The sequence below is a fragment of the Solanum stenotomum genome, chromosome 6 (genome assembly GCF_019186545.1).
Source record: "Solanum stenotomum isolate F172 chromosome 6, ASM1918654v1, whole genome shotgun sequence".
NCBI classification, from domain to species: domain Eukaryota; kingdom Viridiplantae; phylum Streptophyta; class Magnoliopsida; order Solanales; family Solanaceae; genus Solanum; species Solanum stenotomum.
Genome location: NC_064287.1, coordinates 27,516,731 through 27,524,191, shown reverse-complemented (window position 1 = coordinate 27,524,191; position 7,461 = coordinate 27,516,731). Strand labels below are relative to the sequence as shown.

At 34.2% G+C, this 7,461-nt stretch overlaps 1 pseudogene; it reads left to right on the top strand.

Moving 5' to 3' along the window:
• The first annotated feature begins 3,090 nt into the window (after window positions 1-3,090).
• LOC125868636 (uncharacterized) lies at window positions 3,091-6,032 on the top strand (annotated as a pseudogene).
• The last annotated feature ends 1,429 nt before the right edge of the window (window positions 6,033-7,461 follow it).

Below are 7,461 nucleotides of genomic sequence, written 5' to 3'. Positions count from 1 at the left end.
CATGGAGAATTGTTATCTAGAGTTGAAAATTCTAATGTCACACATAAAGATGAAGTAGAGGATGATAGCAATGAAAATGATGACATTACTGGAATGATTCACAATGCTTGTGGATATACAAATGTGGAGAATAATACGAATTCTTCAGAGGGTAATGAAGAGCCAAATATCCATGCAACAAAGTTCGACAAACTGTTAAAACATGCTAAGACAGAACTTTATCCTGGCTGCACAAAAGTCTCAAAGTTGCCTTTTGTTGTTAAATTACTTCACTTGAAGTGTCTTAATCATTGGAGCAACAAATCGATGGATGAGTTATTAATCTTCTTTAAAGAAGTTCTTTCCGATGGGTCATTTATGCCTACCTCTTTCTATGAAGCAAAGAAAGTCCTTCGTGACCTAGGCTTCGGGTATACCAAAATAGATGCATGTCAGAATGATTGTATTTTATATTGGCGCGATTATGCATATGCCAAATCATGTCCAAAGTGTGGTAAGTCTAGATGGAAGTCACATGAACATAAAGGCAAGAATGTAGCTCATAAGGTATTGCGACATTTTTCTATCAAACCAAGGCTTCAAAGACTATACATGGCAAAAGAGACATCAAAGAAAATGACGTGGCACAAGGAAGAAAAAATTGATGATGGTGTCATGTGACATCCGTCTGACTCAATTGAATGGAAATCTTTTCAATGAGCATCATCCTACTTTCAGATGAATTAAGAAATGTCCGATTAGGTTTAGCAAGCGACGGATTCCAACCTTATGGAAATATGAGTACCAATCATAGCATTTGGCCTGTTATTCTAGTTACATATAATTTTCCAACATGGGATTGCATGAAGAGTTTAAATTTCATGATGACACTTCTTATTCCAGGCCCTAAGTCTCCTGGCAATGATATTGATGTATACTTACAACCAATGATTGAAGAGTTAAAAGAATTATGGGATGGGGTGGAGACTTATGATGCACACTCAAAATCTAATTTCCTTATGTGTGTGGCTCTCATGTGGACGATTAATAACTTTCCAGTATATGGGGACCTTTCTGGATGGTCAACCAAAGGACAACTTGCATGCCCTTGTTGCCATAACGATACACAATCGATTTCCTTACGTAACAAGTTGTGTTATATGGGTCGTCGTCGCTTCTTTCCCACAAATCATCCATGGCGTAGAAATAGGGTGCTATTTGATGGGAAAGTGGAAATGGGTGTCGCACCTAACCCTTTAATAGGTGATGAAGCACTTATATAGTTACAAAATTTGGGCAATGTGAGTTTTGGTAAAGGACAAAAGAGAAATCGTAATGTTTCTGCTAATGCTTATAACTGGAGGAACAAAAGTATCTTTTTTCATTTGCCTTACTGGAAGAGTCTTAGGTTAAGACATAACCTAGATATGATGCACATAGAAAGAAATTTGTCTGACAACATTTTATCAACTGTGATGAGTATTGTTGGAAAGACAAAAGACACATTGAAAAGTAGATATGATTTGGTGGACCTTGGTATTAGGCAAGGGGTGCATCCAATTGAGGATGGATATAAAATTTTGTTATCGGTAGCATGCTATGCATTGTCCCGTGATGATAAGTTCAAGCTATGTGATTTCTTAGCTAATTTGAAGGTTCTGGATGCCTTTTCATCAAATATTTCAACGTGTGTTAATGTACTTGAGAAAAATATACATGGATTGAAGTCTCATGATCAGTATGTATTATTGCAAGACATTTTACCAATTGCTATACATGGTTTACTGCCTAAGGAAGTGTGTGAACCAATTATAGCCTTAGGCAAATTTTTCAAGAATCTATACTCGAAGTGCTTGACAATTGAAGATCTTGATATCCTTGAGGCCGAAATTCCAATCATATTGTGTAAACTTCAAATGGTTTTTCATCTGATATTTTTTTATATCATGATTCATTTACTGATACACTTGGACAGAGAGGCAAAACTTGGTGGACCAGTTCAATATCGGGATATGTACTCTATTGAGAGGTAGCATATCATTCTGTAATTTCGATGACAATATGTTTTAAATGTCATATTTTATAAATTGGAAATCTATTTATAGGTATTTGCGAAAACTTAAATCATATCTTCGCAATCCTAGTCATCCAGAAGGTGCAATTGCTGAAGGTAATGACGCAAATGAAGGAATTACATTTTTCTCACACTATTTTAAGAGTATCTCAACTAAGTTCAATAAACCAGCAAGAAATGATGATGGATTTGAATCAAACGGTGAGATGTCTATATTTAAAAAAAGTGGGCAAACAAAGGGGTCTTCTGATGGAAAGAAACTACCCCATGATGAATCAACCAAGTAGGTTTGTATATTCTTCAAAATTGTGAAGAGGTTTCACCTTTCATAGAGTAAGTTTCTTATTAATTCAGATTTAATTTCACATCAAGATATTTTAATTAACCTTAACTAACACAAAATGTAGGGAATACATGAGAGAGATTGAAATACAAGGTTCAACGAGACCTCATGGAATGCTGAATAATGATTTTATTGATTGATTTTGTGCACGTGTAAGAATTTATGAACCATACTTAATTAACCATTATTGTTGACATCTAAGTATGAACAAGTCTTATTTTTTTTGTAGATATTTGTACTAGCTTAACAAGGACGCGCAACTGATGAGCTCATAAGCTTAGTTGTAGGTCCAGAACCATTGGTGCATCGATATTCAATATTTATGGTGAATGGATTTAGGTTCCAAACAAAAGAGCTTGTGAGAAAAATATAGAACAGTGGAGTTGTTGTGAGAGGAGATGATTCAGACTCTAATAAGGAGTATTATGGTGTATTAGAGGACATTTACGAGTTACGCTACGTTGGAAATAGAAAAGTTCATCTATTCAAATGTCACTGGTGGGATGTGGCTCGCCTAGGAAGAGGATTTAAGATTGACAAATATGGTTTTACAAGTGTGAATACTCATTGAGCCTTAAATACAAATGAGCCATTTGTGTTGGCATCTCAATCTAAACAAGTCTTCTATTTGAAAGACACAGTTGACAAAGATTGGCTCGTTGTTGTAAAGACAAATCCTCGAGATCTTTTTAATATGCCTGAAGTTGAAGAAGCAGTAATGAATTAAGAAGCTTATAAACAAGAGGAAGTGGAATGTAGTATTTTGTTTTCCAATGACCATGAACCTAATATTCATGTGTCTTTATACAGGGATGATGTTGAACCATAAACTGTTTGCGTATCAATGATCAAGAAAATGTGGAAGATAATTTCATTAATGACAATCATACAGATGTATCTGGGAGTGAAGAAACCAAAGAAGACTTACTAGATGATGATGATGGAGAAGACAGTGATGAATACTTTTAATGATTGAGAAACAAAGACTACTGAAATAGATGTTCAACTCTTGTTTTGATAAGTTCTCTATATTTTGTTCTTATTGGGCTGACATGAAATTAATTCATGACATTTGTAGCTTTAACTTTGTAAATAGAATCATCGTTTTAAGTAGAATCAATGCTTTACATTTCCATCAATGAAACAATAGTACTTGTTAGTAAAGTGTCCCATATTTTTTACTTGTTTAATATAATACTCTGCTTTATGAATATATATTTTCCTTGGTAGGTAGATATAATAAGCTTTAATTTCTGATTTTGATACTTCTCTTTTTATATCTAATGATCCAGGAAATGAAAGGAACTGGTCGAGGACGTGGATGCGGTAGAGGTAATAGTGGAAGAGATGGTGCAGAAGGTGGACGTGGAAATTTTCGAGAACGTGAATGTTTCGCTATTACATCTCAGCCACCAATACAACAAATAAGAGTTGCTGAAGTATCATTGGAGACATGATAGACATCTAACCCAAGTCAAGGACGTCTATAGGCGGAACAAATATCAAGTGATCCTCTCCAAAGAACATCTCCAGGGACACAATAATGAAGAAATCTAGAAGAAAGTATTCGTCCCTCCCTAGAGGTTGAAATTGGTGTAGGTTAGTTCACGTACCTCCCTAGTAGATAGATTCAATTGCTTAGTATCAAGAAACTTCAGCACATGATGAGTGCAATTAGTTCAACACAGTTGACTGCATGATGTTGATTTTGGTTTTCCTGTGATACTTATTCTTTTTGCAAGTATATTAGGTGCAGTAATACGAGTGTATATCAGTTTTGACCGGAAATGTAGAGCTAGTTATTGCTTCATTCTTGTTTACGTGTGTAACAATGTTACAACGATGAATCTCTAGCAGAAAATAGAGTTTGTTAAATGTTCTTATCTATATAACGATTGAGTGTTATTTGTTGTGTTAACTTTGTAAAAAAAATTCAAAAGACTCAAAACCCTTTATGACAACAATTTGGGGTCACTGGTTTATACTGGTGAAGTAACTATGAAAACTAGTATACATTATGAAGCAATATAATGAATATTCACTGATACGTTTCTTTTACTGATAATTTATTCTTTGCAGTTTCTATCATAAATAGAAAGAGAGGAAGAGGGAAATATAAATCTAAAACTGTTGATATTAAAACAAAGTATGGAGGAAAAATCAAAGTAATCATTCCAGATGATATTGATAGAGCTGTGGGTTCTGGGGCTAGAGATATTGTTAATTACGCAGGCCTGATCATGAGGAGCGGTATCTCATTTCAAGATGGAAATTGGCAGAATATTGTTTCAAAACATGGAGAAGCAATGTGGTATAAGGTAAATGTAATAAATCACTTCCAAAGTTGTATTTCTTTTATATTACTTGAATTATCAAATTTAATGTTACAATTTGTTCAAGATAAATTTGAAGTTTCTGGTGGGTTGCGAGCACATAAGTTACAAGGGTTTGGGATAAGCCCTATGCAAAGACTCTTCAGAGATTGGGAAGCTCGATTACATAATCACTATTGTGCCTATAGTACGGATGAAAACAAATTGTCTAATCTTCCTGAGGATGTTGAGTTGGAGGACTGGAAATACCTAGTTAAGTATTTTGGCAGTGAGAAATTCAAGGTAATTTAATTAATAACAAGAGTTATTGAATTTAGAAAATACCTAGTGTGGTCGAATTCTAGTTTTCTCTTTGAATAAATATATTCTGATCTATTGCATGTTATCAGTGAAAGAAACAAAAATAATACAGAAAAACAAATAACTATGAATTCTTGTGGTACAAGATCATTTGCAAAAGTAGAGGAATCTACGGTGAAAATACATTTTTCTCCTATTACTACATATACGTGTTCTTGTGTGTTTTCCTTATTGAGTTATATTGCAGAGAGATCCACTATCAGGAGAAAAAGACTCACTAGATAAAGTATGGGAGATCCAACACACACGTAAAAGTGCTAGCGGAGAACGTGTATGGTTGGATCCACAATCCCAACAGTTTCATGTAATTTTTTAAAATCATTCCCTTACTATCTTACTGACTTACTACATGTTAGTTTCAATATGTCCATTATGTTTTGATGTAACTAGTACATATTATTATAGAGCCAGCTCGAACAACTTCTTGTTGAACAACAATCAGAAGAGATCGAAAATCCCATGACTAGGGATGAGATTTATCCTCAGTTCTCGGTGAGAGATAAGGCTATGTTCATGGAAAAGGATATGGGAAAAAGTCTCCTAAAAAAGCTCAAATACAACGGGCAGACATAGAGGCTAGTGTCTTCAACAATGGAAAGTATGCGTCAAGAGATGCAAGCTTATATGGAACGAAAGCTACAAGAAGAACGTGAAGACATAGTGGAAGATTTAAAAAGGAGTATGGAAGAAGATCTGCAAAAAAATTGGAAGAGGAGCGTGAACACATGAAAGGTGAAGTTGACAAAATGTTCCAAGAACAATTGGCCGCTATCATGACTCGGGTGCAACAGGTACTTTATCTTTTTCTTCTTAACAATTCTTTTTATTTCTTTGACAGTTCTTCTTTCTTACTTATTATAGTTATTGGCTTGTTTATTTAAATCTGACTGTGAATAACGTATACAAAGAGTTCGATGAAATTATTGACATAAATACGAGTTAATCTTCGGGTGGAAGTTTGAAAATACAGGAATATTTTCTTTGTTTGCTAATGCCTTGTTACATGCTAGTTTTTTTTCATACTGTGTCGTAGTTGAACTAAATTTACTTGTTGTCCTGTTATTTTGAGAAACGTGAATTGATTCCAGCTGTTGCAAGCAATGAACTATTGTTTATGCACTGCCTTTGTTTAATTGCCTTTTTTATTTACTGGACCTTGAGGATCAACCTGTGGTGGAGTTGCAGTAATCTCCTTTCCCGATTTCTTTGCCACATTAATTTGCTTTTCTCCTTGTTCCTGTTGCTGCAGACTCATTTTTGTGACAGCTTTAGTGCTGCTAGCATTTGTGTTTCCCTTGCCCTTGGTTAGTTCCTGCACACTTTGTGTGTGTTCCTGGACATCTTGATCAGTATATGGATTGTGTGTAGGAATAGAGATTATACGTGCCTGTGAAGTATGTTGTTGATCAGCTTGCTTGGCGAGACTCTTTGGTGCTTGCTACTGGTTAGTGTTCTTTTTTCTTTGTGTTTACTAGTGATCCTCCTGCTGCTTTCCTGTTGTGTCCAGGTCTGCTATCTATTCTTATTAGCCTCCTTTTGACTTGGTTCTTTCTGTACCTGTGACTGCTGAGGAATGGTGTCAAATTCTTTTTTTGTTTTTGGCTTTTCCATTTTCTATTTCCTTTTTTTTTATGGTCTTCATCTCTTTGTTTTATCGTACAATCATGATCTAAATGACCTAGATGTTTACAATAAAAGCAATAGTTAGGGATATAGGGACATCACTCTTAGCCTGATTATATCTAAGACGATCAACATAAGTCTGTACTAATGTATAAGGAACAGGTTCAACATATGATCTTGTTTGGGAGGATATAGAGGCTTTACTTGAGGTTGTTCAATTTTTTCATTAGATGCATTAGATTTAGGAACCTGTCTTTCAATGTTGCTGGAAATTCTGGGAGAATGAAATATGCAAATAACACACTTATGTTTTCTTATGTGATCTATATCACGTCTTCTATTATTTGAATTTGAAAGTGATTGTGTTTATTCTAATTACATAGACAAGTTTCTTAAACAATGGGGCCAATCTAAAAGAAGTTTAAAGGCCTGCAGTGGAAGTTTTTGCTTTTTGACCATATGTATATGCATATACAATTGAAATATATTTTTTTATTTTGATCACATGTATGTATATGGATACAACATTAATGGAAGTACTATTATGTAGTTGAATTTTTTATATTTATAATATTTTCATTTTGTGAAATAGTTTAGATGTTCTTAATAGCTATATATTAAATTTCGAGAATCTGATTTATAGTTTTTATTGTTACTATTGTTGATTAGTGGTAAATATTTAGTAATGATATAAATGTTGCAGCAAATGTTATAGTAGTTTTTGTGGCGACTTACGTTGCTATTAAAAG